This window comes from Hylobates moloch, unplaced genomic scaffold (assembly GCF_009828535.3).
Source record: "Hylobates moloch isolate HMO894 unplaced genomic scaffold, HMol_V3 SCAFFOLD_1, whole genome shotgun sequence".
Taxonomy (NCBI): Eukaryota; Metazoa; Chordata; class Mammalia; order Primates; family Hylobatidae; genus Hylobates; species Hylobates moloch.
Window position 1 is genome coordinate 168,159,797 of NW_026652276.1, and position 25,913 is coordinate 168,185,709.

Consider the following 25,913-nt stretch of genomic DNA (forward strand, 5'->3'; position numbering starts at 1 on the left):
CTCCCCAATATATGCCTCATTATCTTCATCCTATTACTAAAACAGATTGTTAAAATCTAAGGTATTCTATGCGTTGTTATAAACAAAAAAACTCTGCTTGAGAGCAAACATTAATGAACATAACTTAAGGTATAGTTTAAATGTCACAAACATTATATTGAAATGTTAACTTGTATTCATCTAAAGTAAAGAATAAGGAAAAGTGGCCGGGTGCAGTGGCTCATGTCTGTAATCCCAGCACTTTGGGAGGCCGAGGCGGGCAGATCACGAGGTCAGGAGATGGAGACCAGCCTGGCCAACATGATGAAACCCCGTCTCTACTAAAAATACAAAAATTAGCTGTGCCTGGTGGCACATGCCTATAGTCTCAGCTACTCAGGAAGCGGAGGCAGGAGGATCACTTGAGCCAGAGAGACGGAGGTTGCAGTGAGCCAAGATTGCACCACTGCACTCCAGCCTGGGAAACAGAGTGAGACCCAGTCTCAAAATAAAATAAAAATAAAATATAAACACTGTACACTTAGGCCACATTAAATTTATTTAAAAAATAAAATAATTGCACAATGATGCTACGAGGTCACTAGGCGATAGGCATTTTTTCAGTTCCATTTATAATCTTATGGGACCATTGTGGTAGATCAAAATATTGTTATGGGGCACATGACTGTACTAACTGAAGGGGACACAGAATTCCTAAGTACAAAACCAGGAGCAGGAGACAGACCTTATACTGGGAGTATGTGCAAAACACACACACCTTTGGCAGGGGGCAAAGAGATCTTAGTCTGAAATGTTGCTAAAAATGAAGTCTGATTTAGGAGATTTGGGGCTTAGCTTACCAAACTGCATATTAAGTTGAAGTCCAATGTGGCTTTACTCTGGAAGAAGTTAATGAATACCCAGTTTGCAGGAAAACTTCCAAGTATTAGAGGGTAGTGAAAATTACCTGAGCTGAGAAAAATCTTTTAACCGAGAAAGCAACTTCCCTATAATATAAATTCCAGAATTAAAATTCTGTTATTCTAGTATCTTAATATGGCAGCATTCCAAATTTTCTGTTATTCTAGTATCTTAATATGGCAGCATTCCAAATTTTCTGTTATTCTAGTATCTCAACATGGCAGCATTCCAAATAAAATGGCTACATAAACACAAAAGTATTATCATGAGAGTAATAAAAATATCTATGGCAGTTTGGCTGTCTGAGGTTTCTCAGTAAGCAAGGAGATAATACAACATATTCTGGCTCCTCTTAGATATCTTTTAGATCTACATAGCTTTCACAGTGTAAAAAAGGATACTGTAGTTAGAGAAAAAATGAAAATAGCTGCAAAAGCTATATTCAAAAGCCTGCCTCTTTTTGCCAAACTGGCAAATGAACACTGAAAATAGCTAGCATGAGGTCTACAAGCAGAAAGCTGTCGAAACTTGGAATACAACTACTGTATGAAACATCACTCTTACTTCCCATGAAAACACAATTACCTATAATGATCACAGCTCTCTAAATAAGTAAATTTTCAGATAGCTGAAAATTTTCATAGGCAGTATTCAGCTTTTATACATTTGACTTTTCAACTACTCAAAATGTTGTGTTATACTTTAACTTCCCCTTCACAACTATTTTTCAAACTTTGAATTCAGGATTTTATACAGTGACTGAAAAATAAACATTTCAAGCTCTTACACTGTGGTGCTGTTGGCAAATAGTGTAATTTTAGTAACTCTGGCATCTCTATTCAGTGTTGGCTTTCATAATTTTTGAATAATGTATTGTCCTTAATGCAAAAATATAAGTGAAAATGTTAAACTAGAAGGGTTTATCTTGGAATTAGGAAGCCAAGGTCTCAAAGCTGATGCATCTAAGACAGACATAAAAATTACTTATGCTGGCCAGGCATGGTGGCTCATGCCTGTAATCTCAGCATTTTGGGAGGCAGAGGTAGGTGGACTGCTTGGCAAGACCAGCCTGGGTAACAGGGCGAAACCCTGTCTCTACTAAAAATACAAAAAAATAGCCAAGCATGGTGGCACGTGCCTGTAATGCCAGCTACTTGGGAGGCTGAGGTGAGAGGATCACTTGAGCCTGGGGAGCGGAGGGTGTGGTGTACCTAGATGGCGCCACTCAACTCCAGCCTGGGTGACAGAGACCCTGTCTCAAAAAAGAGAGAAAGAAAAAAAAATTACTTATGCCCCAAAAGGTGAACTTTTAGCCTCAGCTGAGGCCCCATAAACCTAAATCAATCATATTTTCTACTAAAGAAAAAAAATAAAAATTACACACTATGTATGGAAGTTTAGAAATCTATAGTCAAATATCTTTTGAAATAATTTTTACTGCTTTTAAGCAGTGTTAAATGCTTAAAAATTTTTTTTTAAGTGAATTCTATGTTTACACTTTGGGGAATTGATTTCTCTCTAATATATCTTTAATAATTATGTACATATAAAATTAGTACAAGTTTACAAAATAATATTAAAAGATAACAATTCCCTTTCTCAAACTTATTACAAAGAACAACTACAAATTGCTACAGTACAAAACTGTTTAGATTACATTCACTGGAAAAGAACTCACTCCACCACCGTTTCAAAGTCATTGAGTCTTCCTAATTTTGCTGTGTCCTCCACCATTAGGTACTCTTTATCACCCATTATTATTACTACCGGGGAAAATCTAGAAGTATTATATTGTGTCAGAGTACAAAACTATTTCACTCCTAGGAACTCTCCTTTTTTCTTCTTCATTGTCCTGCTGAACCTAAATGAATTTATTAAGTTAAACTAAGTTTATTCAATATTACAATTTCAGCCCCATTTTTCTGAGGACATTCTACTTTATTATATGGAAAAGAGTTAACATAGCAGGCTTCAGATGGCTATCCTTAGAAAAGCTTCTTGCAAGGTTGATCCATGGCTGGTGTCTGGGAACTTGGATTTCAGGTGGGTTCCCACCACCCTAACTGATAGGAGTCCTTCAAAGTGCCAAAATTGTTTGTATAAATAATGTGGTACATGCTAATCACCTGCTTTTCTTCAGAAAGTCTGGAATATTGGTACATGCTAGTTAGAAGGTACCTATGTGACCAGCTGTCAATCAAAACCTTGGACACCGAGTCTCTAAAGAAGTTCTTTGGCAGATTACATTTCATACACATTGTCATAATTCAATGCTGGAGAAATTATGTAAATTACATACATATTGTATGATTCCATGGGAAGAAGACTCTTGGAAGCTTGTGCCTGGTTTCCTCTGGGCTTCACTCCATGAACCCTTTCCCTTTGCTGATTTTGCTTCGAATCCTTTTCCTGTAAGTTTAGCTTTGAACTATATGCTGAGTCCTGTGAGTTCCCTAAGGGAATCACTGAACCTGGCAGGGTCTTGAGGACACCTGAAAAAAGTGGTGTCAGAAGTGGGATTTACCAGACCATCTCACTAAAATATGGCAAATGCACTGTTTGGGAAAAGAAAGGATGAATAGGTAGAGTATCACAAACCTTTGATGCCTGGGCAGCTATGGAATTATTCATAATATGAAACAGTAGGTAAGCTGCTTTTTGTTATGAGAGATAAAAGTTGTCAGCGAGATTTGAGAATGATAGATCCAATGCTGGGAGAGTTCATCTGCTGATCCCTGGCTGCTTTGGCAATTTTGGCTAAAGTTGGGGGTTGGGGGATACATCCAAGGTGATGTCTTTTGTTTTTGTTCTTTCCTGAGACAGGAGGAGAAAGAGTCCAAATATTACTAAAAGTGAGCACTGAGTGGGCACGAAGTGTTAAAAGTTTACACTGCTTTCTCCTCCAAGTGCCAGGGATAAAAGTTAAATCAACTCCCAAGGCTGGAGTAAAGCTTTAGATAAACTGAGAGGAAAAAAAGAGGGGGGTGCCCTCCAAACGTTTGTTAAGCCTAGCTGCTGCTGCACCAACCCCATCACCCTTGCGTTCCATCCAAGATCTACACAAATCCTCCCACCCCCACCACTGTAATATGAACCTGTAAATGAGAAATTTACTGCTAGGAGTTTAAATAAATGTGTAATTATTATAAGGAAAAAGGAAATTTTCACAAAATCATTTTGTATTTTGTGGGCATTGCATCTGGATGTATGATAAAAGTGATATAAAATGTTATATGCTTGTAATTTCATAAATGCTAGAGGATCATCCCAATCAGGAAAGCTGAAAAGAAGAACCATTAATGAGACAAAACTCCCTTGCTTTCTGCTGCTGGTGAGCAGAACACTTTGAATATCAGAAACAGAGTAAGTCTTCATAGCTGATGATTTTTGCATACTAGAATGTCTGCAGTTAAAGAGAAGCAATTTCTAGATGTAGATACACATTTAGTTTTAAAAACCAGTTTTTATTTACTAATGAGCTCTTATAAAATCAGATTCTGACCCTTAGAGGCTGACAATTTTTCACCCTGATGTGTGTGTGTGTGTGTGTGTGTGTGTGTGTGTGTGTTTTTGAGTGGGTCGATTTGGACTCTAAGGTTGCCACGATAAAAAAGGCTTAAGAAAAAGCCTTGTTTGTCACTTGGACATGGAACACAGCTGTCTGGTTTTACAGAGTCTCAGCTTTCTTGGTGCAAAGACTAACTGGAAGCTTTTTGGAAATGTTAAATTCACAGGTCCTAATTACCTGGGCCTATTAGCTAAAACCTCATGCTGTCTGATATGGGCTGTTTCAGCCTCTCAGCGTGAGCTCTACTGAACTAAAAGCAGGAACAGGCTCAATGAACAGAACTGTGACTCTGGGACTGCTGCAAATTTAGGACACCCCTCTGTGGGCCCTAAACTATGAAAACCATCAATAGATGCCAGCTGGATTCTCTGGGTCACATCCAAATGCCCACAGGAAAGGACTTGTTCTCTGATGGGACAATCTAAAATTGAGCTGCTGATCGACTCCGTATTTCTGATTAAGTGGCTAATTGCGTTCTTAATTTGTGATTCCTGCCAAAAGCTACAAGTTGGCGCACATCACAAGAAGTATGATCCCTCCACACCTATTCCTGACAGACTGGATTCTGGACTCCCTTTAGGGCAGGGGTCCCCAATCCCCAGGCCGTAGCCTGGTACCTGTCCATGGCCTGTTAGGAACCAGGCCACACAGCAGGAGGTGAGCAGCAGGCAAGTGAGCATTACCCCCTGAGTTCTGCCTCCTGTCAGATCAGTGCAGCATTAGATTCTCATAGGAACGCAAACCCTATTGTGAACTGCACACACAAAGGATCTAGGCTGTATGCTCATTATACCTGATGATCTGAGGTGGAACAGTTTCATCCCGACACCATCCCCACTCTGCTGTACGTGGAAAAACTGTCTTCACATAACCGATCCCTAGTACCAAAAAGGTTGGGGATCACTGCTCTAGGGGATGTCTCACTGCTTTTGCCTTGTGTTTGGGTTTCTTGATTCATTGCAACTTACAACAAAAGACTGATAAACCTGAGTCTACTTCCCTTACCTTTCTCCTCGCACACACATCTTAGTGAGACAGTTTGATTACTAAAGGAAGCTTTCCCCAAAATGGGATTTTTTTTCCTAAGCTGCTCACCAGATAATTGGTTAGGAAAAAAAGTGGCGAAGTTATGTAAATTCATTATGAAAATTTTTGAAAATTCAGAGTTCATCCTGACCAATTCCTGAATATAATGTGTCTTTCTGGTCAAATTATATAAATATATTGTTCTAAGAAAATGCTTTTGTTCCTCTTGCATTCAACCTTTTGGGATAAAAAGTCTGGGTGAGAACAAGAGATAGCTGGAAAACTATAAAGTTAAGATTGTTAAATGGGACACATTTTGTAACAAGACATAAAACAAAAACCTGGCACCTAGGGAGGCATAGGAAATGATTTGTTTTTCAGAACTGTTTTTGGAAGGGTTCCTCTCTTCCTGAAGGAAAACTTCCCATGCTGCCTTCCTAAGTGTCTTCAGCACTTTGAACTCAAACTGACTGCTGAGCCTATGATTACACCTAACAGCCCTGACTACGAGACAGCAGAGGCTGGCCCAGCTTCTGCATTTTCTTTTTCCTTTTTTAAAAAATTCTTTATTTTATTATTTATTTATTTTGAGATAGGGTCTCATTCTGTAGCCCAGGCTGGAGTACAGTGGTGTGATCATAGCTCACTGAAACCTTGAACTCCTGGGCTCAAGCAATCTTCCCATCTTAGCCTCCTGAGTAGCTAGGACCACAGACACGCATCATCATGCCTGGGTAATTTTTTTTTTTTTTTTTTGGACATAGAGTTTTACTCTTGTTGCCCAGGCTGGAATGCAGTGGCACGATCTCTGCTCACTGCAACCTCTGCCTCTCAGGTTCAAGCGATTCTCCTGCCTCAGCTTCCTGAGTAGCTAGGACTATAAACACCTGCCACCACGCTGGGCTAATTTTTGTATTTTGAGGAGAGACAGGGTTTTACCATGTTGGCCAGGCTGGACTTGAACTCCTGACCTCAGGTGATCCACCTGCCTCGGCCTCCCAAAATGCTGGGATTACAAGCGTGAGCTACCATGCCTAGCCTAATTTTTTTTATTTTTAGTAGAGAAGAGGTCTTCCTATGTTGCCCAGGCTGGTCTTGAACTCCTGCCCTCAAGCAATCCTCTGGCACTAGCCTCCCAAACTGCTGGGATTACAGGTGGGTGCCTCCACGCCCACTCCCTGCACTTTCACACAGAACATCCATAAATATTGTCATCCATAGATGTGGGGCAAATGAACTGGTATCATGGACATGCAAATCTGTTTGGAACTGACTGTATTTAGGCATTCTTGAAGCCAAATACCAAACTGAACTAATTGGACTGGAAACCCTTGGGCAGGAGACCCAATGGTGAGAGTTCATACTGGGGACTGCCTGACTAATACAGATGCTCCTCGACTTATGATGGGGTTACCTCTGAATAAAGCCACTGTAAGTCAAAACCACAAGTCAAAAATGCATTTAATACTCCTGTAAACCAATCATAAAGTCAAAAACTGTAATTCAAATAATCATTAAGTCAAGGACTGTCTGCATATGTCCTGTTTGGAGTACCTAACAATTGTGAATTCTTTGTTTCCAAGAGTACTGTATTAGTCCATTTCCACAGTGCTATAAATACCTGAGACTGAGAAGTTTATAAAGAAAAGAGGTTAAATTGGCTCATGGTTCTGCAGGCTGTACAGGAAGCATGATGACTGCATCTGCTCTGCTTCTGGAGAGGCCTCAGGAAACTTTCAATCATGGCGGAACGGAAAGGAGAAGCAGACACTTCACATGGTGGGAGCAGGAGCAAGGGAAAGAGCAAGGAGGAAGGTGCTACACACTTTTACACAACCAGATCTCACAAAAACTCACTCATTATCACAGCAAGGGGATGGTGCTAAACCATTCAAGAGAAATTTGCCCCCATGATCCAATCATCTTCCACCAGGCCCAACTTCAACATTATGGATTACAATTCAACAAGAGATTTGGTAGAGACACAGATCCAAACCATATCAGGTACTATGAGTGTCCTCTGGAAATGCACTCCTTTCAGTGTACCCTGATTATCAGGACACTGCTAAAAAGCCTGAAGAACTTACATGATTCAACTTAACCAGATATGTGCTGTCCAAATTCACCTTCAGGCCAGATAAAAACGAAACTAAAATGCAGAAACTGAAGGCGGAAGCCACCTGGCTTTCTATGATAGACCTTTATAATCAATGAAATTTGTTTTAACTGGCCAAATTCTGGACCTCTAAAGGGTTTAGCTGTCAAGGTACCTTAGCTAAATGCCAAGGGAGTGGACCATGCAGAAAAGAGTTAACATATCAGGCTTGAGAAGGCTATCCCTACAAAGGCCTACTTGCAAGACTGGCCCATGATTGGTATCTGGAAACTTGGATTCCTCTCCTAGAGAATAAACTTTTGACCTTTTAAGGTTTCCATAGTGGAGACAGGAATTTTTAAAGTTTTAGAAATAAAGATGGGGTCAGTATATATATAGTGTCTGTGTCTGTCACAGATGCCATTTCTACCTATTAAATTGGTAAATGAGTTTGGAAACACAAATTGAAGTCATTACTCATTGCTGATGGAGGTACAACTTGGAACAATTGTTCTGTAGAATAATTTTACAGTATTTGTTCATGTTGAAAATAAATATGCCTTGGGCCTAGAATCCTGATTTTACAGATATTCACCTCTATGTATTACCTAATATATGTATTTTCTGTACCTAAATGAGATATAATGAGACCAACTTTTAACAAGCTAAAAAGATCAGTGTGCATCTATATACTAAGTGTAGTTTTGCAAAACTTTTTAATTATATATAGATGTAGATATATCACACACAAAGACATATGGCATGTGTATGTGTATATAAGGTTATGATATAAAATTCTTATTGTGAGTTATAATTTTGAAAAATTAATAGATATTATCCTAGGATAACTCTTGTAACAGGTACACAAAGAGACATGTACAGTGATGCTTATTTTGGCATTATTTATAATAGCAGGGGTTAGGCAACCAGCAAGGGCTACTGTACGATGAAACTGACTTGGTGGTTTCATTATGTATCCCAATTGTCAAAATCTTTAGGTCTATTCCTTTAGGCTAAGTGGAAGAAAGAAGCTGGGGGAGGTCTCGCCATTTAGTTTGTGCACTTCTACTTAATTCCAGAATGGTGCATCACCCCCAGCTCTATGTCCTTGTCCTTCTGGCACGCTTTTTTCAGGTTAATACACCTCCTGTCTTCTTCCTGCCATTTGGGATTGAATTAATTTTTCATTATGTAGGACTGTCCCTCACATTTTGCAATGTTAATCATCCCTGACCTCTGCCAATTAAATATCTGTAGTATTTTCCAGACATTGTTACAATTTTTTCCAGGTATTTTCAAATACCCTCCTGAGTTGGTGATGGGCAGCACCACCCCAACTCACAGGAAGAAATCATTAAAACAATTGGGAACAATACTTTTTAAACATCTGCTCATTTGATTCAAAGTAGACTTACATCAGTAATATCTAAGTACAGAGATGTCTATGTCATACTCCCCCGTATATGTAAAAATGAAAACTAGTCAATATGCTCCTGAAATCCCATTAAGTGAGAATAAATTAAGAAAAAAGGATAAATCTACAAGGTCAAAAAGAACGAGAGGAAACAACAGCAGATGAAAAATTTCAAAAAAGCTGGAATTTTTTTTGAAAATTTCAAAAAAGCTGGAATTTTGAAAGCTGGAAAACAAATACACAAAAGGCAACCAGTTTGGCAAAGCTAAATTGAGTAAGCAAAGGTCAAACCTAATTCTACAACCAAGAAAGAAAAAAAAGCAGCCTATTTTTTGTTAAAGAACACCAAAAAGTCTCAGAAATTAGAGGTATAGGTAGCTTTGAGGCATGAGATGTGGCTAAAAACTGCAGAGACTGAAAAATATATTTTTTTGAGACAGGGTCTCATTCTGTTGCACAGGCTGCAGTGCAGGGGTGCTATCACAGCTCACTGTAGTCTTCACCTCCTGGGCTCGGGCTATCCTCCTGCTTCAGCCTCCCATGTAGATAATTTTTTTATTTTTTATTTTTGTAGTGACAGGGTTTTGCAGGCTGGGCATGTTGCCCAAGCTGGTCTCAAACTCCTGGTGTCAAGTGATCTTCCCGCCTTGGCCTCCCAAAGTGCTGGGATTACAGGCATGCATCACCATGCTTGGCCAAAAAATCTTATAAGGAGTTAACAATGACCAGATTCTCTATCCCAGCTAATGCAGCTGAGCTAGTGCTCCTGTTCTGAAACATTGCTTTTTTTTTTTTTTAATTACCACAAAGAAAATTACTAGATTTACAAAAGTATGTATGATAAACGTACATGGCAAACATCCTTATGCATCTAAAATGCAATTTCCTTACTTAAAACCCTTCAATATAGTAGTCACTGTAAAATTTTTTTAAAGGCACACTCATATAACTTATTACAGTGGAATTTACAATCTTAGGTTCTTTATTACAAACTAATTTTGACCTAAGCATAAACTATCTTTTATTACTGATATTTTGTGTAAATTTCCTACTGCTCTAAGGTGAGCTTAGGTTCCTTAAAGTTAGGGACTACATCTATACTCGTTTTTGTTTTTTCAAATCTGCAGTGCCCAGTAGTGTTTTGCATATTATCAATACAAACTTTAAAAATTGTTTGTAGGTACTTGAACTTTAGGAATAAATAATAATAGTAGTTCAGGGGAGGGAGGTAAAATAAATTCTTGACTGGAAACAGAAAAGTTTAACTATTAAAAAGCTGTCTGAGGCCACAGGTGGTGGTTCATACCTGTAATCCCAACACTTTTGGGAGGCCGAGGTGGGAGGATTGCTTGAGCCCAAGGGTTCAAGATCAGCCCAGGCAACATAGTGGGACTTCATCTCTACAAAACATAAAAAAATTAGCCAGCCATGGTGGCACACACTTGCAGTACCTGCTACTCAGGAGGCTGAGGTGGGAGGATCGCTTGAGCCCAGGAGGTCAAAGCTGCAGTGAGCTTTGATCATGTCACTGCACTCCAGCCTTGGTGACAGAGTGATTCCCTGTCTCAAAAAAAAAAAAAAAAAATAGCTGTCTGAAATATTAACCAATGTTAAGTAGTGAATCTTTAATGCAGTCATTTCTCAAGTGCTACAAACTTCCACTCCCTTTGTATTAGTTCTGGCCTGCCATCCTCTTCTGCCTGGCAGACTATAATAACCCATCTTCCATCTCTTTTCCCTTCTATAATCTTCCACCTGTTTTCCCTACATTTACTTCATCTTCATCAATGATTCTAGTAGTTATTTCTGTAACCATGATTCTCACTATTCAGGCAATGCAATCTTGGTCGTGAGGCACAGAGAAACTCTACTCGGTGATTTAGGAGAGGTTTCTGGATCATAAAATGAAACTCATAGTAATAAATCATTTCTTCTGTTTATGGATGTTGTCTAGAGACAGAAAGGACAAAGCTGAAAGTGGAAGACAAGAATATGCAAAGAATCCTAATTCTTTATGATGTCATTGAATCACTGAATTAACCAGTCCTTGATCCATCCTATCTGAGTTCAGCTGAATAAGATGATAAATCATTCTAATTGTTTATGCCATCTTGTGTGACAAAATAAATTTATCATTGTTCATGCTCAAATAAGTTTTCTATTTCTTGAATTTGAAGGCATTCTAACTAATACATAAATTTTCTTTCTTGACTTTCCTGGAATTGATAACTGTTATCTTTTTTGCACTTACAGGGGCCACCATAATATATGCAGTCCATTGTTGACCAAAATGTTATGTGGCAAATACTGTACTTATATAGAGTAGTATATAAATCAAATAATACTGTATTTTCACTATACTTTTTCTATGTTTTGATATGTTTCAATACACAAATACTTACCATTTGGTTACAATACAACTGCCTACAGCATTCAGTACAGTAACATGCTGTACAGGTTTATAGCCTAGGAGCAATAGGCTTTTACATATAACCTGGGTGTATAGTAGGCTATACCATCTAGGTTGGTATAAGTATACTCTATGATGTTCACATGACAAAATCATCTAATGATGTATTTCTCAAAATGTATCCCCATTTTAAGTGACACACGACCATATTCTTATTTTTTCCAAAATGTTCCATCAGATTCATCATTATCTATCCACATTATTCTCCATATTCAAAATAATCTATCATAACCCCTATTGTACTCCCTACTCCGAGATACCCTCCTACACCAATCTGGGCCAGACACTCTATGGGCCTGCTGTACGACTATCATCCTAGGGCTTTTCATTCTGGATCTGGTTCTGCTGTACAGTCTTAGGCTAAATCTTCCTACCTCTTGAACTATGCCCTCATTTTGCTAGAGCACATCCTCTAGTAGCCTACTGAGAAAGAAAACAATTAAAGGTAAATTTTTTGTCCTTTTCTTCTACTCTCTCCTTCTACAAGGTTGCCGACAATTTTGAAGTAATTACTTTATATCATCTAGCTTACAATATTACTGCTAGGTGTCTTAATTCCCAATACATTTAAATGTCACTAGTTTTGCTCTCTGTGGAATTTTCAGGATCTTCTCTTTATCTCCCCGTGGATCTCCATAGTTATAAAATTTCACTGATATGCCTTGGTGCGGTTCTGTTTTTTTAATTGAGGTAAAATATACATAACGTAAAATTTACCATTTTAATCATTTTTAAGCATACAATTCAGTGGCATTAAGTATATGCACACTGTTGTGCAACCATCACCACCACTCAAGTCCAAAATTTTTTCATTTTCTAAAACTGAAAGTCCATATCCATTAAGCACTAGCTCTTCATTTCCCCTTCCCCTAGTAACTACCATTCCATTTTCTATCTCCATGAAATCATGTGGTTCTTTTTAAAATTCACTTTTATAATACGGAAATCCAGCTCCTTCATTCACTTCTAGGATAAATTCTTTGATCATTTCTGCCTGTCCATTTCATTTCCCTGCTCTACTTTTTTGGAACTCCAATATTTGGATAACGGACCTCCTAGCTAGATCCCTTAACTTTCCAATCTTTGTCTCATCTTTAATCTCTTTATCTTTTGTTCTACTTTAAGGGAAATCTCCCTAACTTTATCTTCTGAATATTCTACTCAATCTAGATTCCTGCTATCATATTTTAATTTCTATAGTTCTTTCTTGTCATCTTGTTGCTCCTTTTCCTATAATATCCTATATTTGCAGCTTGGCCTTAACGTCTCATCTATACAAAGGCATTAAATATTCTTTTAAAAAAGTTTTACAGGCTCAACAGAGTTAGAGGTGTCAATTCTCCCCAAACTGATCTATAGACTTGATGCAATTACAAACAAACTCCTGGCAAGAATTTTTATAGATATAGCTGATTCCAAAATTTGTATGGAAAGGGAAAGGAACTAGAATAACTAAAAAATTTTTAAAAAGAAGAATAAGGTTCCAGGAAACACACTAATTGATCTTAAGTCTTACTCTAAAGCACAACAATCAAGACAGGGTCATATTGGCAGAGGGATAGACACAGATTCATGCAACAGAAAAGAATTCAGGAACAGGTGTATACAAATATGGTCAACTCATTTTTGACAATGAAGCAAAAGCAACTCGATGGAGAAAGGGTAGTTTTTTCAACAAATGCTGTTGGAACTACTAGACATCCACGTGAGGAAAAAAAAGTACGTTCACCTAAGATACAAGGACAACTGATACAAAAATTAACTAAAAATGGATCATAGATTGAAAAGTAAGACTTAAAACTGTAAAACTTCTAGAAGAAAAAACACAGGAGAAAATTTTCATGACCTAGGATTAGGGAGAATTCTTAACATAACAACAAAAGCATTACCTATAAAAGAAAAAAATTGATAAATTGGACTTTATCAAAATTAAAAACCTGTGCTTTGCAAAAGAGACTGCTATTAACAGAATGAAACGAAAAACTACAGACAGGGAGAAAATATTTGCAAATCACACATCCAACAAGGAAAATGCTACAACCTAGATGAATCTCAAAGGTATCATGCTGAATGCAAGAAACCAAGTCTCAAAGGGCTATATACTATATGATTCTACTGATATGACATTCTCAAAAAAAAAAAAAAAAAAAACTATAGCGATAGAAGACAGACCAGTGGTTGCTAAAGGCTAGTGAGTGGGAGAGGGTATGACTATACAGGGATAGGACAAGGGAGTTTTCTTGGGGTGACAGAACTGTCTGAATCCTGATTATGATGGTGGTTATCCTAATTTATACATGCGTTAAAATTCATAGAACTGTATATCCAAATATGTCCATTTTACTGTATGGAATTTAAAAAATAAAAGTTTTCTTCTACTACCTGAATTACTGAAACTGAAAATCATCCAGGTCTCCCCTACCCCAACTTATTTGTTTCAGCTTCTCTGTGTCATGGTACAGAAGTTCCTCAAGTGTCTTTTTGGCTCATTATTCAGTTAAGAGTACTTCAAAATGACTGGAGGCCAGGTGTAGTGGCTCATGCTTATAATCCCAGCACTTTGGGAGGCTGAGGCAGGAGGATCGCTTGAGCCCAGGAGTTAGAGACCAGCCTAGGCAGAATAGCAAGACCCTGTCTCTACAAAAAATTAAAAAATCAGCCAGGCATGGTGGCATGCGCCTACAGGCCCAGCTACTTGGGTGGCTGCGGTGGGAGGATCATTTGAGCCCAGGAAGTCGAGGCTGTAGTAAGCTGTGATGACACCACTGCACTCCAGCTTGGGTGACAAGAGTGAGACCCTATCTCCAAAAAAAATTTTTTTAAAAGACCAGAAACTGTTCTCACTCATAGGTGGGAATTGAATAATGAGATCACTTGGACACAGGGCGGGGAACATCACACACTGGGGCCTGTCAGGCAGTCAGTGGCGGGGGTGGGGGTTGGCGAGGGATAGCATTAGGAGAAATACCTAATGTAAATGATGAGTTGATGGGTGCAGCAAACCAACATGGCACATGTATACCTATGTATCAAACCTGCACGTTGTACACATGTACCCTAGAACTGAAAGTATAATTAAAAAAAAAAAAAAAGACCAGAAACTGTATTAAGGATAGTTATAGAAGAGATAGTTGAACACTTTTAGTTATAGGAAAGAAAGAGGATACAACACCAAGTTGGCCCATATATTTTAGGTGATGCCTGCTAACCCCTTGGAAGGTATCAATGAATCAAGTTACCATAGGCTTACATAGAATAAAGTCAGAATAATTCTAGTCTATACTAGGGCAACAGGGCCCTATAAAATGTTTAACAGTAAAAGCGTTTTCCTTACAGAGCTTTCTAAAAAAATTACATACTTACATATTCTTCACAAATTCAGATGCTGTTACTGAGTAATCAGTATCTGAATGAACGCACAAGATAATACAAAGACACTTTTCTAGTGGGTCTGCTTCCCTTCTCTTACTGAAAGAACAAATCACAACATACTACAAAGACATTTATTTTTCTATTGGATTCTACTTGCTTTTTCTAATTTAAGTGAAAGATTATTTCTGAATCGTAGGCTTACCTGATAATAGCCAAACTCTTATGTTGCTGAACAACTATAGCCCTCACCTAAGGAAACTGGTTTAGAATCAGGGAATATTTTATTATTTTCCTGTCCCTCAATGCTATCCCACTGATTCAATCTAAGAAACAGGGTAAGGCATGCTATTACAAAAGAGATTTCAGGAGAAAGTGAACCTATGCTATAGGTACTGCATAATACTTTCAATTATATTATAAAATGAAAGATATAATTTCTAATGTTCTTCCTGTTTAAAGTCAAACATTAAGAATGGTCTGGAAAACACTGTGGCCTACTGCCACATTTGCAAAAGTATCTTCTTGTAATGAATAATTTATACTTTAGAGTAATGCTTTCCCCAAACATTCTACCACAAGGTGTTCTAAAAATGAAGGGTATTTCTCCCTTAGATCCCTTAAACTTACTAAACAAAAGTTTAATGTAAGGTACAGCTAGATGAGATGCAAGCCGAAAGGAAATACCTAGTCCATTGTGGTAGTGCTAATATTAAGTCAAAGGAAACCAATTAAGACAGGCCAAGTGTAGTGGCTCACAGCTGTAATCCCAGCACTTGGAGAGGTCCAGGTAGGAGGATTGCTTGGGTTCAGGAGTTACAGACAAGCCTGGGCAACATGGTGAAAGCCGGTCTCTACTAAAAATACAAAAATTAGCCAGGTGTGCTGGTGCACACCTCTAATCCCAGCTACAGGGAGCCTGAGGTGGGAGGACTGCTTGAACCCAGAAGGCGGAGGTTGCAGTGAGCCAAATTGCACCACTGCACTCCAGCCAGGGCGACAGAGTGAGGCCCGTCCTCTCCTCCATCAAAAGGAGTAAAGACAAATTCTAAAAGAAGATAATGCCTTTTATAACATGATCGCTTCAGTTTTTAATTCACTGATTTTGTAAAAATACAATCATATGCCTTTAAAGATCAAGGGGCTACAAATGCTTTCTTCCGTTATATTCCAATTTTATTTACCTGACAGCGGTTCCATCACTTCTCTGTTAAGAAAGAACAATCCAATTTTTCTGGAGAAATCCCCTTTCACCACATTCAAGGCATAGTTTAGTAGAGCTGGCTCCACTCCAGGTACAAAGTAACTCAATGGAGCAAGAATAGGTTTTTCAACAAATGGTACTGAAACAACTAAATATCCATGTGCAAAGAAACCCTTTCCTTCTTGACGTATCTTCTCAGGACCCATCTTTAGCTCATAAATAAAACAAAAGTATACAAAAAGAATTTTTTCCTCTCCTCATAGTCAAGTTTGCAAACCAATCTGTACTTGAACTTGTTTTTCTCTTATACCTATCACAATGAAAGTACACATCTTTAGAAGCAAAGGCGTATGTTCTCTTTATGCAATAGATCCCTTCCTTTTCAAAAACCTTTCCTTCCTTTCCAAAAATTATGTTATCTCATTTATCTTAACCCATTCCTATACCACCATTTCCCTAGAATCTAGAGAATGATAAAGGCCTAGATCACCTATTAACATGCAAACATATTCTGTTATTTTCTATCATTAAAAAATCTCCTGGCTTAAACGATGGTCTTCTCAATAGACGCATGGTCAACTGCATATCCACAAGGAAAAAATACACACCAAAGTCAAATTCCAGATGAACTGAGGAACATCTTCATGATCACAGCGTAAACAAAGATATACAAGACAAATAAAAATCTCTATGGAGATTTTTAGGAGTATATGTATCATTTAGGAGTAGAATGAGGTCGGGCGCAGTGGCTCACGCTTGTAATCCCAGCACTTTGGGAGGCCGAGGCGGGTGGATCACGAGGTCAGGAGATCGAGACCACGGTGAAACCCCGTCTCTACTAAAAATACAAAAAATTAGCCAGGCGTGGTGGCAGGCGCCTGTAGTCCCAGCTACTTGGAGAGTCTGAGGCAGGAGAATGGCGTGACTCCGGGAGGCGGAGCTTGCAGTGAGCCGAGATCACGCCACTGCACTCCAGCCTGGGTGCCTGGGTGACAGAGTGAGACTCTGTCTCAAAAAAAAAAAAAAAAAAAAAATCTCCTGGCTTAAATGATGGTCTTCTCAATAGACGCATGGTCAACTGCACATCCACAAGGAAAAAATACACACCAAAGTCAAATTCCAGATGAACTGCAGATGTATATGTGAAAGGTAAAACAATAATGCTTTCAGAAGAAAACATGAAGGAACATCTTCATGATCACAGCGTAAACAAAGATATACAAGACAAAAATCTCTATGGAGATTTTTAGAAGTATATATATCATTTAGGAGTAGAATGAATGAAAAGACACAGACTAGCATATACTACATGATTCAACTTATATGAAGAACCACAATGGTAAAACTGTGTTGTTGAAGTCATGATAATAGTTACTCTTGGGAGACACAATTTTTACTGGACGGACGAGGGAAGGCTTCTGAGGTACTAGTTACATTTCTCTATATCTAGATCTGGACGCTAATGACATAGTTGTGTTCACTTTGTGAATATTTATTGAGCTGTATTCTTGATTTGTATGTTTTTATGTATGTATGTATATTCAAAAAGTTTCTTACATTCTAAAAAATATAAATGAAACAAAAACTCCACAAATATCCCACACGTCGCTACTACACCTTAACTCTGCTCTACCTAACAGTAAATCTTCTTCTCGAAAGAGCTGTTTACATATCTGTTCCATTAATCATTTCCCATTTGCTCTTCAACTCACTGCAATCTGGCTTCTATTCTCACCACTCCCTGACTGTTTATCAAGATCAACAGCAATATCCCATGTGTGCCAACTGTCAACTTATTGCCTCTCAACTCAAAATTCATCCTCCATTACCCGCTGCACTATAATGAAGGTGGGCAATGGAAACTACTTTCCTTTGCTGGCTGTCATGCTGTTAAACTTTGTCAGTAGAGGATATGGGAGGGACACTACAGGACAAAGGATTCTTTTCCTGGTTTTGCTCTGTTTCTCTCAGTAGGCTTCTGCTGTGTGTGGATGCTAATAGTGAATGATACCTTCCTGTCGGCAACTTCTCTGGGGATCCTGGAGGATGGCTTCTAAGCACGTATCACCCCCATGAGTGGACTCCCAGAGAGGTCTACAGTTTTTTCCCCCAGCACCCTAGAAGATAGCTTTCCAGGCAGTACACAGTGCCCCCAGTGAGTTCTGCTGGTGGAGCACTTCCCATGAGCTGTTTTCCCTGGCCCCTCAGATGAGGGTTTTCTACAGGTAAGTTCTTTAAGTGCAGCACCCCAGAGAACTTCTCTGCCATCCCAAGGGCCATAGCTATGCCCTTTCCAATGATCTCTGAATCTCAGTCCAGGGGTGGTGGAGGGGGGCCTCTTTCAGATTTGTTCCTTCCTTGGGTGCTCTGCCTCAGGCCTAGTGGTAATGGTTGCTCCCTATATCTGCTACATATATATACATATTCTTTAGAGTTCTCTTTTCCCCTCAGTAGGTAATCTGTTATAGTAAATAATTCTTTATATTAAACTTTCCCTTTTCAATTACTTTGTGGTTTCTGTCACTTAACTGGACGCTGATCATATCACAGAATCCAGTATATTTTCTCCTACTTTCATCCTATCTGAACTCTTAGCAGCCTTCTGAACAAATGTTCTCTCCTCCTCCTTTCTGAAATACTTCCCTGTTTCAGCTACCAAGATACCAGGACCTCCTGTCTTTCCTCCAGCCTCACTGGACACCTAGTTCTCAGATTCCTGATGGAATTTATCTGGTGTCTAAATGTTGGAGGTCCTCTGAGCTTGCTCCTAGGCCCCACACCTACTTCTTCAACTACATTTTCCCCTGGTTGATCTCATTCTGTTTTAGGAGTTTAAATACCACATATACTTACATATACTGATGATTCCTAACTTCTGAACTATTGACCTCTGTTCTGAAATCCAGACTCCTGTAACAGTGCCTACTTGACATCTTGTACTAGAGATGTAACTGGTTACCTCAATTCTTTTGATCCTTTCCACCAACCTATTCTTCCTCCAATCTTACGCATCTCATAAATGACATTGTCACCTGCTCCCTCAGGCCAATAACAGAAAACTCATCCTTCAGTCTTTTCTTAGTCTGAAAATATATTATGAATATGACCAAACCTTCCCATCTCTTGGGTAATCCCAGCTCAGGTCACCTTCACCTCTTACCCTAACAACTTCAACAGCTTCATTCATTTGTCCATTTCTACTTTTGCCCTCTCATCACTACAATCTATTTTCCACACAGCAGCCAGACAATAGTTATGTTTTGCTTTACAGCATAATTCAATGGCTTGAAGCTGCATTAGAATAGTATTCAAATTCCTCCCACATTGTGCTTAGTATGCTCCAGCTACACTGGCCCCTTTTTTGCTCCATGAATATATCAACTCTTTTTCCTTTTTTTTTTCTTTTAACCCTTAGGGCTTTTGCATACGCACTTCCTTCGGCCTGAAATATTCTTATCATTACTCCCTCTTCAATTCTTAGGCTTTAACATCTTCTCATCCTTCCAACTTTGTCTTAAATGTCATGTCCTTCACTGGGTGTAGTGGTTTATACCTGTAATTCCAGTGCTTTGGGAGATGGTAAGATTGCTTGAGGCCAGCAGTTCAGCCTGGGTAACACAGCAAGACTCCATCTCTACAAAATGTGAAAAAAAATGAGCCAGGTATAGTGGTGCACACATGTAGTCCTAGCAACTTGGGAAGAAGGAAGGCAGGAAGATAGATTCAGACCAGGATTTTGAAGTTATAGTGAGATATGATAGCACCACTGAACTCTCTCCTGGGCAGTAGAACAAGACCGTCTCTAAAATAAAATAAAAAATATCATGTTCTCAGAGATACTTTCTTTGAACACCCTATATATTGGTCTTTAATCCTGTTATCACATTATTCTCTATCACTGAATCTATGTATCCCTTCAAATCATTTGTTATAAATTTGATTTATTCATATGTTTAGTGTTTGTCTATCCTACTAGGTTATAAGTTTGCTAAGGGCAGAGACCATAATTGTTTTATTCACAGGTGTAACAATAGCACCTAGCATTTTGGCACATTAAAAAACTTAATAAATATTTATTGACAAATGAGACTGGGCACAGTGGCTCATGCCTGTAATCCCAGCACTTTGGGAAGCCAAGGTAGGCAGTTCACTTGAGGCCAGGAGTTCGAGACCAGCCTGGTCAACATGGAGAAACCCTGTCTCTACTAAAAATACAAAAAAAAAAAAAAATTAGCCAGGCGTGGTGGCACGCACCTATAGTCCCAGCTACTCTGGAGGCTGAGGCACAAGAATTGCTTAAACCCGGGAGGCGGAGGTTGTGGTGAGCCGAGAGCACGCCACTGCACTCCAGCCTGGGTGACAGGGCAAGACTGTGTCTCAAAATTAAAAAAAAAAAAAAATTTATTGACAAATGAAAGATTGATTCCTGAAAATATTCTCCTCCTCCTCTGAATTGTTACTATGGTTAACATTAATTTATTTCATGTCCATAATGCCATTGCCTCTTTCCCTATAATTGTAAAATTTCTTATTTTTTTAAACATGTAACTTAGGTTTTCCCTCTGCTACAATCCCTTTCCCTCCTTTTCGCTTCCAGAAAAAAAAAAAAAAAAAAACCAACGAAAAACACTATCCTGAAGTTTGTTTCTTAAAAATGAAGAATACTCTAGGCATTCATCACTAGGATAGATAAGTGATGGTTAATCATACAATGGAACACTGTGCAATAGACATAACACATGAAAAAAATTTCTACATGTTCACTGTCTTAAGGAATATTTTATTTGTCCAGTCAAATTGTAAACTTGTGGGCAATGGTTTTATACTTCTTTATATTTCCCACAGATAATACTGTCCATATTTTCCAAATCCCAAATTAAGACACATAATTAACAGAGACCAAATGTATTAAATAATACTTGAAATCATACTTGTCCTGGATATTCTGGGAAGTGTGCTCATTATACCCATAAGCAACAGCGTAACACCGAACATAAGAGTAAGTAATCTATATCTATACATGTATGCATGTATGTATTTTGATGATTATAATGGTAACTATCAGCCAGAACCCAATCTATCATACTTTGGTGTTTCAGCAACTTTTTTACACTAACTTCTAAACAAAAGTATGAAACTTGAGAGAGGTATTGACAGTAATATTTCTTTTCCATTTGCAATAATATTCCTGACCTTTAGCTACCCTAGGGATACTAACAAATCTGGGAAGAAAAAACTGGATATGCTTTACTATTTTGGCTACTCACATGGTTCAGAACTCAAGTAAGGGCCGGGCGCGGTGGCTCACGCTTGTAATCCCAGCACTTTGGGAGGCCGAGGCGGGCGGATCACGAGGTCGGGAGATCGAGACCACGGTGAAACCCCGTCTCTACTAAAAATACAAAAAATTAGCCGGGCGTGGTGGCGGGCGCCTGTAGTCCCAGCTACTCGGAGAGGCTGAGGCAGGAGAATGGCGTGAACCCGGGAGGCGGAGCTTGCAGTGAGCCGAGATTGCGCCACTGCACTCCAGCCTGGGCGATAGAGCGAGACTCCGTCTCAAAAAAAAAAAAAGAACTCAAGTAAGGAACAGAGGTCCCTTCAAACCCCAGCAAAATATCAGGTTTGTTAAGACATGTTTTAAGGAAAGTGGGAAATACAAGCTTTACCTCTTTTAACACACTATCATTTATCTTTATGTAATCCAAGCTTTCAAAAACTGACTGTAAAACTGTACTGTGTAAACACAAAAACAGGACAAAATGTTAACCAATGGATTAACACTGCTCTTCTTTGAAGAAATGCAACTTACAGGTTTAATATTACAGAATTAAATCTTAGATAATGTTGTTAAATGAACATATTTAATAATAAAGCTTGAAGAATACATGTGTAAAAACCTAATCCTGTGGTTTACATACCTCCTGTCATTTCATTCCCATACAATCCTGCCTGCATTTTACAATAAGAAATCACAGGTTTTGGAAGTTTAATCATTTTGGAAAGACCTTATAGTATATTGAGAAAATTGTGAACACAAATCTTGGTTTGAATCCTGGCTGTACAACTTACTAGCTTACAAGCTACTTAAAGTTTTTAAGTCTTTTTTCCAATATGTAAAGGTAGACAATTAGGCCTCCCTTGCTTGGCCATTATGAAGTAAGGGTGACAAAATGTGTAAAATACACACAATGTTTGTTAAATAGTAGGTACTCAGTAAAATGTAGCCATCATCACTGTGATCACTAACTTGCCTAGAATCACACAGCTGTATCTGTTTCTAAAATCTTTTTTCTTTCTTTTAAAAATAATAAAATTATAGATAGTTAACTAAACTGGAAATTATATGGAAAAGTATAAAGAAGAAAATAAAAAGATCATTATAATCTCCAATTCCTGAATTAATCAGTGTTAACATATTGGTATATTTTCTTCTTCTCTTTCCTGTATGTATAGCCTTCTTTTAATTGCAGAACCAGATAATGCCATATACTTAGAATCTTTTCTTTTGTACTTACTTTCTCATGAACATTTCTCCATTTGATTAACTATCCCTTGGACACATTTTAATAATAATCAAATTCTGCTATACAGATAATTCAGTTTTTGCTTTACATTTAAGTTGGTTCTAATTTATCACTATTTTGGGTAAAGTTGTGTTTATCTTTGAACCTAGGCTTTTTTTCCTACAGGGTATCTTAAGTCATGTAGCCGTATCTGTTTTCTCAGCAAAGCCTCTATTACTATGCATGTTGACATTCAAGTCCTGGCTTGGATATGAGAAAAAGAATTAATTTATACTGCATACATCTTCAGCTATAGATATGGAATCTTAGCATTGAGCACATTCTATTGCCATAGCAACAAAATATAACAGTTACATTTAAGAGGGAGTTAAGAGCTCCCATGTCTACTGTCTGTTGCCAAGGCCATAGATCTAGTCTGAGACTAGAACCTCTCCAACATCAGAAATAAGAACCTGAATCCTATGTATTTGACTTAATGTCTTTGAATTCACTTATTTTCCGTATATCTTAATGAAGTAATGAAGGGCAGAGTCTAACAGCCTGTAACACCTATCTCTTTTAAGATATGACGAAGTGAGATTAGAGTCACTGTGCTTCCCTACATCCTGAAGAAATGGCAGCAGGATGAACGTTAAGTGCTACAATGACTCTTTCAAATAGAAAAGTTAGGACAAGATTCAAAACATGATCTGACAATAGCGCAAAATATCTGAAATGAAATATCTGAAGCATATGACTTCCATAGCAAGTACATAAAATTCAAGTTTGAGTAAGAGAGCAAGGTGCTTCCGTGGAACCTAACTCCTCCAATTCACACAGTTATTAAGCACTAGCTACACAAAAATACTAAAATGAACAAAACCCTCAAAAATCAAAACAGGAACAATACTCTCAATCTAGGCTTAAAGGAAGAAAGAGGTATTAACATTTCTTGGAGAATATGAAAAAAAGCTATGGCTTTAAAGTTATAAATCATGACATAAAGTCATCTCAAAGAAAAATGCATACCAAAATATCGCTACGAGTGTTAGGAATCATCACAGTCAATGATAGCAATTAATAACTCAAATACCTTAGAGAGAATGAAAGGATTTATGCCAGGGGTAGTATGTTGCCAAACAAAACAAAACAAAACAAACAAAAAACATAGTAATTTCAAATCCAAACAAGAGAGGTGTAGGACTTTATCAATTTTAGAAAAAGGAAAGCAGAGTAAATGTTGGAAGTCAATAACTGGTAGCCTATGCTAGAGTTACAGGGTTTTTTCAAGTGTACTTCTCAGAGGAAAGGAAAGGAATACTCTTCTTGACAGCTAAAATAATAAACTCCTGCAACAACTATTTATCAACCACCTATCATGTGCTAGGCATTATTGTAGGCGAAGGGGAATGCAGCAGGAACAAAATAAACTAAAATCACTGCTTTTTGTTTCTTTCTCAAATAAAGCCAGCAAGGAGAGTTTTGTGGTGCTGCAATGTCTAAAAGGGTAATCAGCAAAGGCCTTACCAAAGTGACTTTTTTTTTTTTTTTTTTTTGAGACAGGGTCTCACTCTGTGACTCATGCTGGAGTAAAGTGGCACAATCATGACTCATTGCACCCTCAGCCTCCCCGGCTCAAGTGATTCTCCTACTTCAGCCTCCTCCTGAGTAGCTGGGGCTACCACCATGTACCATCACGCCCAGCTAATTTAGTTTACCTTTTGTAGAGGGGAGGTCTCACCACGTTGCCCAGGCTAGTCTTGAATTCCTGGACTCAAGTGAATTCTCCTGCTTCAGCCTCCCAAAGTATTGGGATTACAGGTGAGCCACCAGCCAAGCCCAAAGTGACGTTTCATCAACGAGCTAAAGAAGGTGATGTAGTGAGCCATGTGGTATCTAGGGGAAAGAGTATTCCAGATAGAGGAAATAGCCAGTGCATGCACAGGAGCATACCCTATGTGTTCGAGGAACAAAAAGGAGGCCAGTGTTACTGTAGCATAGAGAGTAAGGAAGAAACTAGTAGGATATGAACTCAAGAGAAGTAATAGGGGCAGGCAACTGTGTAGGCAGGGTCTTGAAGGTCACTGTAAATCACTACCCTTTTATTCCCGGTAAAAGGGGAAGTCAGTGGAAGGTTTTTAGCAGAGAAGTGAAATGACCAGACTTACATTTAACAGGTCTAGCCTAGCTGTCTGTTAAGAAGAGTAATGGGGGTGAGAAGAAAGGCTAGAAGCAGATCATTTAGGAAGTGGCTGCACTAATCCAAGTACAAGGTGATGGTGGCTTAAAGGCAGGAGGTAGCAGTGATGGTGGTGAATTCTTAGTCGGATTCTTGATGTACTCTGAAGGTAAGAACCAAAAAATTTGCTGACAGATTGGAAGCAGAAGTGAGAGAGAAGACAAAAATAAGAATGACTCCAAGGTCCTGGCATGAGCACCTGGAAGCAAGGGGTTACCACTACTGAGAGAGGAAGACTGCGGGAGGTGAGGTTTGGGCATGTGGGGGAAAATCTGCTTATATTTGAACAAGTTACATTTGAGAAGCTTATTAGGCATTATGTAGGCAAAAGGATACACTAGTCTGAAGCTGAAATGTGAGGTCTGGGGTGGAGATACAACCTGGTAGTTGACAATTTACACATGCTATTAAATTGCTGTAACAAAAGTTTACAAAGATATAAATCCCCTGATAATTTCCTTTTTTCAGATTTATTTTTCCAGATTTAAAATGCAGAGATTTTCATCCTGCCCATCCCATCTAGACTTCAAAATCATAAATTATTTAATATACAGATATAAAATTGAATACAAAAAAAGGCAGAAATCCAATTAGGGAGACAGAAGTATACAGAAACTACAACAAGACGTAAAGAGTATTGATAAGGAAGGTGGTAAGAACCACGGAGAAAGTCAAATACTATACAACTTTTAGGTTACGACCTGGCACATGGACATTATGGCATGTGCTATATTTAAAACTGGTCCTTGGCCAGGTGCAGTGGCTCACGCCTGTAATCCCAGCACTTTGGAAGACTGAGGCGGGTGGCTCGCTTGAGCTCAGGAGTCCGAGACAAGCCTGGGCAACATGACAAAACCCCATCTCCACCAAAAATACACAAAAATTAGCCAGGTGTGGTGGCATGCATCTGTGGTCCCAGCTACTCAGGAAGCTGAGACAGGAGGATCACTGGAGCCCGGGAGGCAGAGGTTGCAGTGAGCCAAGATCGCGCCACTGTACTCCACCCTGGGTAATAAAACGAGACTCTGTCTCAAAAAAAAAAAAAAAAAAAAAAAAAAACTCCAAAAAACAAACAAAAAACCTGGCCTTTGATGTGTGGTTGATGCTACTTCCATCTAAGGGGAA

The 25,913-nt window shown here is 38.6% G+C and overlaps 1 protein-coding gene across 7 annotated transcripts in view; it reads right to left on the bottom strand.

Annotated features, from left to right (window-relative positions):
- ANKIB1 (ankyrin repeat and IBR domain containing 1) overlaps nt 1-25,913 on the bottom strand; it is a 270,873-nt gene that overhangs the window by 118,994 nt on the left and 125,966 nt on the right. The window contains exon 4 of one of the 7 annotated variants that reach the window (XM_058424746.1): nt 3,499-3,714. The exons of 4 other annotated variants lie outside the window; for them this stretch is intronic. The gene's annotated coding sequence lies outside the window, so the exon portion shown is untranslated. Of the gene's footprint in view, nt 1-3,199; nt 3,389-3,498; nt 3,785-25,913 lie in introns of those variants that run through there. 2 more of the 7 variants (XM_032761079.2, XM_032761080.2) reach the window with 2 other exon arrangements.